General features: G+C 52.8%; 1 pseudogene; it reads left to right on the top strand.

Annotated features, from left to right (window-relative positions):
- Positions 1-225: 225 nt before the first annotated feature.
- Positions 226-1,187, top strand: LOC121488854 (annotated as a pseudogene).
- Positions 1,188-14,402: the final 13,215 nt, after the last annotated feature.

Below are 14,402 nucleotides of genomic sequence, written 5' to 3'. Positions count from 1 at the left end.
GTGAGCAGGCGCCGTGACCTGCCGGTGCGGAGCAGCCCGCCGTGAGACACGTTCCTACACGATATTAGAAAGGGAAGGCGTATTTACTGGTGCAGCGCCCTGCAATCGCGGTGCGGATTACAGCAGCAGGCCTACGCTATCGGGCCGAACAGCAGGCGTCATTTGCCAGAGTTAGGTCTGTCCTAGCGAGATGAGTACGTGCACTGCTCCTAGTCTTCCCCGTAGATGTCGTTCTTCTTGCGCTTCATTTCCTCAAAGTCAAACTCGGAGCCGGTCATCCTCTTGTAAGATGTTTCTAATATCGTCACAGGTGGTCTCAAAGTGAGTTGTAGCATCGTACGTGCGGGAAATAAAGATCTGGCTTTCCGTCCCCAGGTCTTTGGGTACAAGGAGGTCGCCGATGCTAACGAATTTCTGTTCAATTGGTTCCAGAAGCTCCAAAGCTGGTCTGATTTCCTTCTCGGGTTCCTTGGTCTCCACCGTCGTGCTCACTATGGCGATGTACTTCCCTTGCACGGCCACATTGTGTGCAGAGATCATGCACACGTAGATGTCTGACTTCCACTGAAGCAGAAGCCCTGGCATCTGGCTTAATGGGACTGTTTGAAAAACGTCGCTTCAGAAAATTCCTAGTGTATGTTGCCAACTTTGATGAAAAAGATCCCAGAACTTTTGAGGGCATCGATCCTAAGAAGACTGCCATGCGAGAGGTGTACAAGAAATTTGACTTGGGACAAGATGTCATAGACTTTACTGGCCATGCCCTGGCACTTTACAGGACCCATGACTATTTATATCAGCCATGTTGTGAAACCATTAATAGGATTAAACTTTACAGTGAGTCTCTGGCAAGATATGGCAAAAGCCCGTACCTCTACCCACTGTATGGCCTTGGGGAGCTGCCGCAGGGATTTGCAAGGCTAAGTGCTATTTATGGTGGCACCTCACCAATGGGCTCAATAAACCCATTGAAGAAATCATTGTGCAAAATGGCAAAGTGATTGGTGTGAAATCTGAAGGAGAGGTTGCTTGCTGCAAGCAGCCTCATCTGTGACCCCAGCTACGTCAAAGACCGGGTAGAGAAGGTGGGCCAGGTCATCAGGGTTATCTGCATTCTCAGCCACCCCATCAAGAACACCAATGACGCCAACTCCTGCCAGATCGTATTTGTCGTTTCTAATGGCTGAGGAATATTCCATTGTATACATAGACCACATCTTCTTTATCCATTCATCTTTCGATGGACACCGAGGCTCCTTCCACAGTTTGGCTATTGTGGACATTGCTGCTAGAAACATCGGGGTGCAGGTGTCCCGGTGTTTCATTGCATCTGTATCTTTGGGGTAAATCCCCAACAGTGCAATTGCTGGGTCGTAGGGCAGGTCTATTTTTAACTCTTTGAGGAACCTCCACACAGTTTTCCAGAGTGGCTGCTGCACCAGTTCGCATTAGGAAGGGCGCTTCTGATGTCAGGAGGGGAGCATGCAGCTGCCGCGGGGATGGGACTGGCGGGAGGAATTAGTCGCAGTCCTCACACTGTGCCTGTGTCACCAGCATCCCTCATGGAGTCTCCTCAACCCCTGGAGGAGATGGGGCCCCTGTTCTACAGATGGAGAAACTGAGGCTCAGAGGGTGTTGTGGACCAGCCAAGGCGACACGGAGTGGGAGGGTTGGCGCCAGGACCAGAACCCAGGACCTCCTGATGATGGCAGGTCCCTGAGGCGTGGGGTCCGTGGGGTCTGTGTCTTCCAAATTCAAGCCATGCGGGAGCAAAGCTAATGAGGCAGGTGTGGGATTTTCCTCCTTTTTTGTTTCTGTTTGTTATATTGTCGCTCCTTTAAGCTGGGGCATGCATGGGAAACTCTGCATGGCCCTCTCTGCACAGCCCTAACCCCTCAGGCTGGGTCCCCTTGTATCTGCTCCCTTCCCAGTCAGGGTCCCCTCGTATCTGATCCCCCACACAGGCTGGGGTCCCCTCATATCCACTTCCACCCCAGGCTGGGTCCCCTTGTATCCATCCCCCCCAGGCTGGGTCCCCTCATATCTGCTTCCCCCCAGGCTAGGTCCTCTCGTATCTGCTCCCCCATTTCCAGGCTGGGTTCCCTCGTATCCCCTGCCCCTCCGTTGGGCCCCCTCATAGGAACTCTGTTGTGCAACCCACACCATACTGGGATTTCCCACTCCTTCCTCAGGGACTTCAGGTTCTCTGCAGGCAGATCCTATCTCTCTGCCTCACTCCTGCACGGGGGCCTGGTAAGGGTAGCTGCCAAGCACCCAAAGACTGTCTCCTCTTGGAGGAGGCGTGAGATTTGGTCCAGAAGGGATGAGGGGCGACCACTCCAGATGGAAAGACAAGCCTGGGGGGAAGAAAAGCCCAGACAGCACACCCACCCTGTCCTACGTGCCCACCCTGTCCGATGGTGTGCCCACCTCGTCTGCACACTCTCAGTTCTGGAAGCACAGGGCCCGAGGCAGGGCAGGTGCCACGTAAGGATTGATGGATTGATTGTTGGAGGGAGGGAGAGAGGGAGGAGGGCCAGCAGCAAGCCCGCTCAGGGTTCTCCATTCCCACTAGTGTTCCTGCATGGCTGGTCTGGGTGTTACTGGCTCAAGCACACGTGGTGTGGGGGCAAGAAGGCAGAGACCTCATGGCGTCCCTGACACCCTGGGATAGTCAGAGATGCTCCACTGTCCGAGTGATGCGATCTCAGGCCTCGGGGGTGGTAAGAATCAGTCACCTGTGATCCCAGAGCTCAAAGATTAAGCCTCGGTGTAAACGGGTAGCATGGTGGGGATCTGGGCCGCTCAGGACCCCTGCCTGCACAGTGCCAGGCAGGGAGCAGGGGGCCATCAAGAGTGGCAGGATCCTTGGTTGACTGGATGGGGAATTCCATTCCTGGAACTTTGGTGCCTGGAAATTCCGAGCTGAAATTGTGAGGAGCTGGGTCCTCAGGATGGACACTGATACGTGCTGACGCCTCATCTGACTTCCCCTTGCTCCGTGGACCTCTCCTGTACTGACCCAGGTAACGGATGCTTGTGACACACCGTAAGAATCACGCTTTCCCTCAGGACTCGATGCGAACATGGTGTGCGCTGTGGGCTGGACCCACTAACTATAATTTTGGGAAGACAGAGCAGTGTAGACAAGTGCAGCAGAGCTGATGATGCTCGTCAGGACTATCCTAAGGCAAGAATTCTCAGGTTGTGTCCTGGGTGCTCTTGGGGCTCATGGCTGCTGGGGACAGGCAAGGGTTCTGCAGTGAGTGACACAGGCTACAGTTAGTCTGCACAGAACTTTTTGCAAATTAATAGAAGGCGCCCCTGCCGGTGGATAGAGCACTGTGCAAAGGAGAGTTGACTGGGTTTCAGTCCCCTCTTGGGTCTCTGGTTGAACATCTTTGTACCATAGACAACTTGCACCACTGTACATGGTGGGCCTTGCATGGAAAGGTCTCTACGGCAGAGAATGTCTCACTTCCCTTGGTAGTTGGACCTGTTCGTTTGGGCTGGCCCAGCAGATAGGACGTCTTGTAGTCAGTTTGCTTCCCTCAGTCTTAGCAGAACCTGCTCAGCCCTCTGGAAAACATGACCTGGGAGGGGACAGAGGGACTAGGGAGGAAGGAGCTCTCGCCAGGTGTCTGGTGGGTTATAAAGTTGAGCAGGACTGGGTTCTTTCCCTACAGCCGGACAAAGATGGGGACCCTAGAGGAGATCACTTGACCCTGCCTCGGGGGTCAGCAGCAGTCCTCGGAGGACACGTCCAAGACCGGTGAGTATGCCTGGGAAGGTAAGGGGAGGGCCCTCCAGTGGGGAAAGGAGCCGAGGGAGCCTGAGCCCAGGGGATAGTCCTGCCCCTGTGTGGTTGGCTTGGGGGACACCCCGTTGGCAGGGGCCCAGTGTCACCTGTGTGATGCTGTCCTTCGCCCCCGGGGCCCCTTCCCGTCAGTCTCTGGGGCTCACCCACGCACCTTGGGGGCACCTGCACCTGGACGGGTCATTCATGTCCCAGCCTCTCCCTGCTACTCTGCCTTGCCATGGTGTCCTCTCCACGCACTCAGTGCTGCCTGATGTCGGGTTCTGGGGAGGGAGGGGGCGAATTGTGTCCCGTAGCAGAGCAGGTGCGGGAAAGCAGCTTTGGGGAGAAACGCTGGCTGTTTGAGGCCCTGCAGGGAGTGGGTGCGGGCGTATCACCGAGGTCCCTCCTGTGTGTCTGCCTGAGCTGAATGCACTGGCCTCAGTGAGAAAGGACCTCACAGCGGTGCCAGGGCTCCCCCAGGCCCGCCCGCACCTGTGGCAGCAGGGAGCTGCTCTTCCTGATGTCGCCTGCTCAGCCTCACAGAGCCTGGTTCCTACCAGCTGCTGGTAAGACCCTGGGAGCCCCCGACTGCTTTGGCCAGAGCTCATGGATCCTCTGGAGCAGGGCAGGTCATCCTGCTGATAGCCAGCGGGGACGCAGAAGGACAGTGGCACTGGGGTGGGGTCTGTGCGCAAGGAGGAAGGGCGCCATGTAGGAGAGCTGCAGAAGAGTCAGAGCAGAGGCCAGCACAGCAGCTTGCTGTGTGGCCCCAGTGGCCCTGGGGTTGGGCAGGACGCCGGAAGCGGCTGAGGAAGGTCCGGCCATGCAGAGGCATTGTGACTCAGCAGACTGGGCCAGTGTGGCTGAGGCCTGTCACCCTGACTCTGGGCTTGGCCCTGTGACTTGCTTTAGCCAAGGGGACAGGAGCAAGTGTGCTGCAAGCAGAGGCTTGAGAAGTTCTTGTGCATTGGCTCTTCCTCCCTGGACCCAGCTGACCGGCTGTAAGGAGGCCCTCGGCGCCCTGCTGGGGAGAGTCCAGAACAGAAAAGCACATGTGCAGAGAGAAGCAGGCCCTGTGGAGGAGCGCATGAACCAGCAGCCACGGGACCCAGGTCTTCCTGGACCTCCCAGCTGAGCTGGTCCCCAGCTGAGTGTACCAGAGCACCGGAGCCAGCCACCTGCCACCGATCTGAGCCCTGACCCTCAGCATCTGGAGCAAAGAAAAATGGTGCTGGTTTGAAGCCACTGTTTCTGGTGGAGATGCAGCTACAGTACCCCGGGCCCTGCTGATTCACATGCCATAAGCCCCCGCTGGCCCTCTCCCTCATTTGCTGACTCTGTCCCCTCCCTCTGTGAGTCAGACACTCAGCACCCCATTGGAGGAAGTGGGGAATCAGGGCAAGACATGCGACCTCTCTATTTCTGGGCTTGGTGGGGGTGGCAGAGAGATGCATGCCTCCCCCTCCACTGGAAAGGCCTTCCCCTGCTGACTGGGCCCCACTGGCCACCGTGTGGGACGGTGCCGCCCAGCACAGCTGTCACCAGTGCCACTGGGTGCCACAGCAAGGCATGTGGTAAGTTCTCTGCCTTGCTGCAGATGTCTGACTTCTTCCCCAAGAGCAAGAACAGGTGCCCAGATCCATGTGGGGGGGCTTACGAAGGCTGCAGGGAGCGGTGCTGAGGAACAGGATCCTCCCAGCCCCTCGGAGTGGGGACCCTCACCAGGAGGCTCGTTGGGACCCCCGGGGGGTGCTAACAGTCTTGTCCAGGTGACTAAGAACCAGCTCAGAAAACACAGATGTGGCTGAAACCCCAGTGCCGTGTGACAGCAGAAGCAGAACACAGTATTTAGGACCAATCCTCCTAGAGGGTTTCCCAGTGAGTTCCACTGCTGTCTGTGTGCAAAAATCATTACCAGGCAAAAATGTCAGGTCTGAGCGACGAGCGTTGCATCCAGTGGTGAACGCATACCCCAACCACAGAGCACAAAATTAATTCTCATGAAAATAAGCAAAGTCACTAATGAAAATTCCTCCTCATCCAAATAAGGACACCAAGTAAGTAAACTCCCCCAGCTGATGACCGTACCCAGTTCAAATCTGATTAATAAAACCTAATTTGTTCTCCCAGTTTTATGGATTAAATTCCCCAGTTATATATTTATTCCCACCACTTTTTCTTTTCTTCTTGAATCACAAAATAAATGTCAATTTCAGAAGTTAGATGGTGAATATTCATCTCTCTCTCTAGAATATTGTGGGTGGGAGGCTTTCTTCCTGATTTGGAAGAGGAAAAAAAACCACAATTTAAATATGAAGTACACATAAAAGAAAAAGAAATGGGAAATGTATTTTAAAATAGTCTTTTCTTCCTTCTATTTCCTTTCGATCTGCATTCCCTCCTCTTGTTACCGTCCCCCCAACAGGAGAGTGTTCTAATATGTTTATTGTGATGTTTTGTGTATCTTGTCAATGTGCACGGTTGTTTTGTGGTTATTTATTTCTTAATTGGCATTATCAATGTTGCATAAACCCCTCCATTTCTAGCTGGTTCTTCACTCGGCACTATGTTTCCAAGATCTATCTTTGCAGCTAGATGAACATCTAACCTATTGATCATAGCTGCTGTAGGACATTATGGGACATGCATCCTCCACGTCTGTCAGTTCTGCAGAGGACGGACCTCCAATGGCCTCCAACCCCAGCCACGTCCCACAGCACCGTCCTTGATATCCTTGTTCCTCTCCCCTTGCGTATCCGCTAGCATCAATGTCCTGTATTTTATTCACAAATCACAGTGTATGTCCACACATGCCTTTTAATTTGATGTAAAAAAAAATCTAGTGAACATGTAGATTTATGAAGCTGAATTTAGATTTCTTAAATTCTTTCCTCGTTTTAATAATGAAAATGTTCAAAGGACTCCAACAGTTAACAGGCAGACTTTGAAAACAGAATCATTCCAGAAACAAATTATTTTCCGATCAGAATACACCCTGTGAATGAAAAACAAGCCACATTAAAAAAAACGGAATCTGTTGTAGTGATTTAAGACAAACACATGCTCCCTGGAAACTCCCCCGAGGTTTGTAGGAGTGTGCTTCTGCAGCTGAGCGGGATTATGATTTGTTGGAAGGGGTCACTGAGGCGCAGGGGCACCCGGACAGGTAGGCCCTCATCTGCGGGCACAGAGCTTCTGTTTGCGCCCAGCCTGATTTGTGACAACAGTGCTCCTGCTTCTCTTTTCAACTATAACTCTTACTTGAAGGGAAGAAGTTGTAACATCCACAGACACACACGGCTGTCCACCGGCTCTGCGTCCCAGGGAGAGGCTACAACTCGCACTGTGTGAACTGCCCTTTCCTGTCCAAGGACCCAACAGATTCAAAGGATGGATTTTCCAGTATTTTCTTGCATTTTATTTCCAGGCCCTGACATTTGTGATCCACATAACCAGGTGGTTCTGGCAGCTTCCCATTTGGAGACTGGCCTTCTTGGGAGCTGGTGGCCATTCCCTGGTCACCTCAGGGAGTGGGCCGTTGCAGATCTAGGCAGAACCAGCTTTCCAGATGCTTCTGAGACCTCCACGTTGCTGGCAGAGTGAGCCTCTCGATATGCATACGGAGACCCTCACTCTGGGTCAGAGGCAGCTTGCCTGAGTGACCCTCAGTGACAATGGGGAGTGGGGTCATCTCCTGTCCTGGACTGAGGCAAGCTGTGTATGCTTGGACCACAGTCCCCTTGGGTCCCCTCATATCCTTCCCACTGATCCTGGAGCTTGTCCCTCTATCCTGCTGTGGAATAGCTCTGTCCAACTCCCATTGAAGCCTCCTTTCAGAGGATGTGCAAGAACAGCCAGGAACATTTCAGGGGTGGTTAATAAAGAAGGAAGTGTTCCCAAGCAGGAACTAAAGTGCTTTAAGCTGTGACAACTGAACCAGTTTAGTACCAGCACAGGGATTTATAGATGACTAGAATGGAAGAGAAAATCTCAGCAGGAGCCAAGAACCCAGATGACCTCAGCACCTGGAGGCAAAAGCATCTTAAACCAGTGATGAGAGATTGGGAATAAAACACACAAGATAGGAAGTATTGCTTAATCATTGCAGGGGAGTTAGATCCCTACCTCACACCAGGTAACTGAGATGTCTAAATGTTTAGAGAGAGAGAGAGAGAGAGAGAGAGAGAGAGGAAAGAGTCATCAGAGATGAGAGACTAATGGTGAATTTTTCATTTAACCCCAGAATGAGAAAAGCTTTATAAGAACAGCAACAAAGGCAAAAGACGTAAAGGAAAGGACTGATGGATTTCACCAAAACCAAAACTCAGGTAATTCCATATCTACAAACCCATCCAAAATAAAACTTAAAGGTGAAATGCAACTGGGGAAAATATTCATGGCACTCATGGCAAATCGTGAATTTCATCAGTACATCAGTTGTCACAGGTGAATAAGGGTTTCAGCAGGTCTGAGTGAGCCCTGGGTGTGTGAGGACGGCTGCTGGACACATGGTAACAGTTCACTAAATGAGACCCTTCCTCTCAAGGAGGTGGCAACATGTTCTGTCTGGATTTTTACCTCCTGCGGATCCGGATTTGTCCCTTGTCTGGAGCACCCCCATCTGTGGACGACAGGACCAGCATGGTGCTCTAACCGTTGCGGCCTCCACGTGAGGGACCCCTTTCATGGGTGTGTCCTGATGATGGCACACAAGCACGGGGCTTCCCGTGTCCCATCGGCCAGAGGAGCTGGCCAAATAAAAGAGCAGAACTACCTGTGAGGTTGTAGCTAAGGGGCTGGCTCTGGGAGGACGCCCTGCAGGACTGGCATGCCGGGCTCCAGGGCACAGTCTGTACCCCAAGCCCACAAGCCATCTGTGGAGCTGTGCTGCACAGGGGCAACAAGGCAAGGGTCTGGGAAGCAAAGGGGCGGGGGGTGGGGGAAGCTGGATCGGTCCTGGTCACCATGACTCCCAGGACACACTTAAGAAAGCTGTGCTTCCTTCCTTGTAAACTGTGATCCTGCTGGATTAGAGGCTCTGTTTCCAGGTGTGAACCTGCAGTATGACTGTCCTCACGCTCACGGACCAGGAGGCAGAGGAAGGGATCCTCCTGGTGTCTTAAAGGGGATTCTCCAGGGACCTGGCTCTGGCCCACACGGTTGATCTGGGAGATGATTCCAGGACATACCAGGGGATGAGAAAGTGAGATAGACAGAGGAAGGAAGCCAACGGCAGGTCCTGGATGCCCCTGGGGTCATGTGGGCCAACCTCGGAGCTGTCTCTGAGGAGGGGCAAGGGCCCCGGGGGCTTCAGCTCCATGCCTTGCCCTCCCCCAGGCAGGGAGCTTGGAAGCAGGAGCCACTGGGTACCCACAGCAGCACTCGGCTCTGTGTTTGAGCATGAGTCTCAGGACACCTGGTCCTCTAGCCTTTGGATATACGGGCCTTTCAGGTGTCTTGGGGAAGCCTTCTGGCTTTTCCACCATGGCCTGAGTTGATTCCAGGCTGGCCCGAGGCTGCTGTTCCTCCTCGTGGCTTCTGTGGCCACTAATCCCCTTCCTCCTGTGTGGTCCCTGGAGGCTGCAGCACGGCCGGGGCACCCCCCATGGCACCCACCACAGAATTCAGATCTCCGTTGCCCCCTGGCCAGTGAGAGATCCAATTCCAGAAGGCCAGCCTGAGGGTCTACTCCCTAGGGCCACTTCTGTTACCAACTGTCCTACTTTGGGTCCCTGTGGAGCCGGGAGACCAGACTTTGAGGTGAATGGTAAACCCAGGGGTGATTCCGGGAAGCACCAGCAAGGGTAAGGATGTTAAACAGGTGAGGGGCCCGGCCAATGTGTGTTAGTGGCCACACATCCCCACCACGGGCACCGGGAGAGTGGAACATGCTTCCTAATCTCAGTCGCACTGGAGGGGACACACAGCTGGGGTATTTATCTCTCCACTTCCGGCATCACTAGTGGAGAGCGTCCCCGGGAGCCCATTCCTCAGCACCCCTGCCCTGCTCTCACAGTGAGTCCAGCACATCTCTGCAGCCAGAGGGCCTTGGGTGGGGAGTGTCCGGGGTGTTAGGTAAGAAGCCGCCTGTGTGCACGGACAGCAGGCTGTCTAGGGACATAAAGGGACACTGGCAGCATCCAGCTTGGGAACATGTGTAGTGACTACAAGTTGCAGGACTTTGTTTTGCAGCAGGGACGGGGAAGAATGGGTCTGGGGTCCGGACGATTTGTGCTGGAGTTCTGTGGCTCTCCCCTGCCTGCTGACAGTGGTGTAGGGGGCGTTTCAGCAGCTGGAATCCCCAAGGCTGGGGCGAGTAAGGAGGCTTCAGTGACAAGCTGGGTCGCCTGCTGGCTGGGCAGCATAGACCAGCGTGCTGGTTGAGGCCAAGGTCTAGAATGAGTGGTGGTGGTGGAGAGGAGGAGGAGGATGATTATCACTTCCAGCTTCCAGCCAGCTGCACTCTGTCCTTGCGGAGACCGTGACTGGCCACCACCTCGAGGAGTCCCTGTGATGCTGCGCTGACCTTCCCTAGGGATGCAGTACGATCACCTACTGTGTGTGTCCTCATGTCCTCTCAGCCTCACCCCGTCCTCCACCCGCCCTCTGGAGGTCAGGTCCACACAGCCTCTGACAGCCCCAGGGTACCTCCTACCAGCCCCGTCCTGGGGCCTCAGCCATGTACTTCCTGCTCTTGCCCCAGGCACGAGAACCCCCAGTGGAACTCAAACATGGGCCACCAGGATGATTGAAGTTAGCTGACGCTCACGACCTGACGGGGGCAGAGCCATTGGACACTCACTTCCTCTTTATCTCCGGGGAAGGTAGTGTGGGTGCCCTTCACTCAGCTCCTTCGAAGGCCCCATGATGCTGAGCACTGTGGCCCACAGAGGTGGTCATATGGGTAGCACATCTTTGGGTTGTGCTTCTCAGTTTCATGTCCCGTGTCTCTCCTGTCACCTCTGCTTCCTGGAGTAACTCCCAAGGAGACTAACGCCATGCAAGCTTTGAGGAAGTGCAGGCTAAAATGCTTGAGGTCCTAGGATTTATGGAGTTAAGTTTCCTTATAGGTTGCTTCTGTGTAATCCTTTTATCCCATATGAATCATTGATGAACTGTTCCAACATCAGATCTCAGGACCTACCAAAGCTGTCCCAGACATCAGGAAAAGTGCTGTGTCTGCCCTGAGGCTCTGACGTGGTTGACCTTAACTTCGTCTGCACATGGGGTTCTCAGCAGCGCATAACACAGAGTGGTGGTCCTCCAGCCAGGTCATGGTGGGGAGACCATCGTCTGTGGGACCTTGACCTTTCCAGCAGATGCTTTGTTCCAGGCTGGTTTCTTCTGGTGTTGTCTTCATAGTGCGCAGCACTGGGACATAGAGAGTGTCTCCCTCTGGAACTAAGGGCAGGAACGTTAAAAGACACCGAGTTTCCCCTAAGTTCAGAGTTCCTCTCCAGGAGTACAGGTGTCACCTGCCACTGTTGCTGCCACATCCATCTCACGTGACCCCGTGAGAACAAAGAACCTGTGGTACTCCAGCTACTGTTCATACTGTGAGTCACCACGTCCTCTGCCTCTGACCCGGGACGCTCATCTTCCACCAGCATCCATGGAGCCGCGATGAGCTCTCTTGGGTTGTAAGTAGGGTAAAATCTTAATTCTTCCCATTTCCTGTGTGCTTTTTCAGCCTTCCCTGAGACCTCACGTCCACGTGGTTAAATTCCCACTGTGTTCTTCCCTCAGCCCCATGTTGTTGCAAGAATTCATTCCCCAACCACTCGACAAATTTTCCCTGAGGACCTTCTGAGCGTTTAAGTGTTGTTCCAAGATAGAGCACAAGTGCAACAGACTCGGCCTCACCCTGCCGTCCCGTGTGCTGCCAGCATCCCCTCTGCCTGGGCTCTTGCCAGGTGAACCCGAACTCACAGTAATGCTTATTCTGTTCCCTCCTCTGACTGGAGACCAACCTCTCCTTCCTCTGGGGAAACCAGCATCTTTGACTCTCTCCCATGGCACTTCTGCCAACGTCTCCCACTTTGAGGCTGAGAACCGACATCCTGTTCCCCCATGACCTTGGACGTGCCGCTTGTATTTCTTCCGCGATGTCATGCAAAATGGCACCAGGACACATGGATGGGTTGGGGCAGATCGTGCATGTAAAGTCACTAAATTTCTGCGCAGCCCACAGAGACCGCTCCTTCTGTTCCAACCTCGTCCAACCCTAGCCCAGCCCTCAGTAAGGACATGTTGGAAAGGAGAAGCCCAAGCTCTCCTAATTGTCAACGTTTCTCTGATGTCTGACTCACAGCAGGTCAGTCCTCACGTTGTGCCTGCCCTACTTCTACACCCCAGTTTCCACACAGTCGGCTCCACCGATTGCTGCCCGCAACACAGTGCAGGAACGAGCAACCCTGCACAGAGAACACGGCTTCCTGCACCCCGCAGCAGCTCCACACTCTCCGTCACCAACTAGATTAGAACAACACGAACTTTTGCTTCCATGGCAACTGCTGTTGGTGGCGCAATCACTGACTTTTTGAAGCTACTTAAAAATGTGTAAACCATTTTGCATAAAGTGGCTTTACATCACCAAGAGCGCTGGCTTTCACTCTGCTTAAGATTCTTCTTTAAGAAATTTTACTTCCTCTCCCTGCTTAGAAGCATCTCAAAACTTACTTTTTTAAAAGAACCATTTTAGGGGCACCTGGGTGGCTCAGTGTTTGAGTGTCTGCCTTCAGCTCAGGTTGTGATCCCGGGGTCCTGGGATCAAGTCCCACATCAGGGTCCCCGCAAGGAGCCTGCTTTTCCCTCTGCCTATGTCTCTGCTTCTCTCTCTCTGTCTCTCATAAATAAATAAAACCTTTAAAAAGCAATAAAAGAATCATTTTAAAATGAAAATGATTTGCCTGTGGTTCCTTCATGCTCATGCAGGGAAAAGTAAATACAAATTAAAAATAAGAGACTTGATTCTGTTGTCAACAATGAGAAGAACATCCCCCTTTTCCCTTTACTGAGAATGTGTACTTTGGGAAACTTGTTGATTGTTTCTCTGCCACTTTGACATGTGTGCAAATCTTTTATAGAAGCTAGATAATGCTCTTGCTAGCTTTAAGGCCCAGGATGGTCTTTCTGAAGGACCTGGGAACCCTCTCTATGGGATGTCATGGACTGGGCAGTTGGTGCTTTCCCATCCCAGTTTCTTCCTGTGAGAGAGAAGGAGCCTCTAAATTGTGAAACGACCCCCGGCCATATGCTGGGAGCAGTTCATTTTCCCTCTGGAGGAAGCCAGTTGGTCGCCCAGCTTCCAAGCACTGCTGTCGTTTTGCCGGAGGACTAGTTACTCTTTCTTGGGGGTGTGAGCAGGTGCGTGTGCCTGGCTGGGCGGCAGCGTGAGGCTCCGTTCTGTGCCTGCAGTCTCTGAGCGGGCTGCCTGAGATGTGCATCATGTTCTGCTTTAATGCTTACTCAATAATAAAATTGTTTTCTTTCTTGTCTATCTTTGTGAGGAGGTTTTCCAGATTGGGAGATGTGTTTTTAATTATATTTCCCCAACGCCCACCAGAAGCAAACATTTTAAAACGGCACTTGTGGAGGATACCGTGATGAGATTTCCATTCGGCGCTCGGGAGGAAGGTGTACTGGGGGATTACAGGAGAAGGAAAGTGTATCCCGTTCTCCTGCATTTACTACCCACCAGAGAAGGCAAGGCTCCCGTCTGGGACCAGCCCTGGAAGGGGTCTTCTGACATCAGCCTTGGGAGACACTGCAGTTCTTGACTAGATAATGTTGTAGGGCCTTTTTCTTCGTTTTTTTTTTTTTTTCCTTTTCAGAAAAACCAAGAATCATATTCAGTCTAGACCCAGCTCAAAAACACATCACACAGGGCTGTCGCAAGTCTGTGGCGGGGTGAGGGTGGGGGGGACACGCCTGTGTGGATGAGGCCCCAGGTGTGTGCAGTGCAGTCTGTGTCTCCGTGTGTCACAGCCATAGGCCTGTGTCCATTACAGGGTTTCCTCCAGGAAATCCACAAGCAGGTGATCTATCACCCTCTATGGCTACTGCTTGAGAAAGGTTGGGGGGCAAGTCCAGGCAGAAAACTCCTGAGTCCCCAGGAACTGTTCCTGCTTCTTCATGTGGACTCATGAGACTTTGCAAGAGATGAATTTCCAAGCCTGGCTTCCTTCCTGCCTGCAGGACTCCACATCCTCGAATAATTCACAAGGGCCCTTTCGTATGGAGCTGCTGGCCCATTCTGACTTTTATAGACATGGAATAAAATTATTTTGAAACTTAATCTTAGAATCCCACTTCCCAAGGGACGCCTGGGTGGCTCAGTGGTTGAGCATCTGCCTTTGGCTCAGGGAGTGATCCCAGATCTGGGGATCGAGTCCCACATCGAGCTCCCTGCAGGGAGCCTGCTTCTCCCTCCCTCTGCCTGTGTCTCTGCCTCTCTCTCTCTCTCTCTCTGTGTCTCTCATGAATAAATAAATAAAATCTTTAAAAAAGAAAAGAATCCCACTTCCCACTTTTCAAATGTCTCCTGGTGGAAGCAGGTGTTTCTTTTTTTTTTTTTTTTTTGAAGCAGGTGTTTCTTGATGGA

This window comes from Vulpes lagopus, chromosome 4 (genome assembly GCF_018345385.1).
Source record: "Vulpes lagopus strain Blue_001 chromosome 4, ASM1834538v1, whole genome shotgun sequence".
Taxonomy (NCBI): Eukaryota; Metazoa; Chordata; class Mammalia; order Carnivora; family Canidae; genus Vulpes; species Vulpes lagopus.
This window is presented reverse-complemented; position numbering and strand designations above follow the sequence as displayed.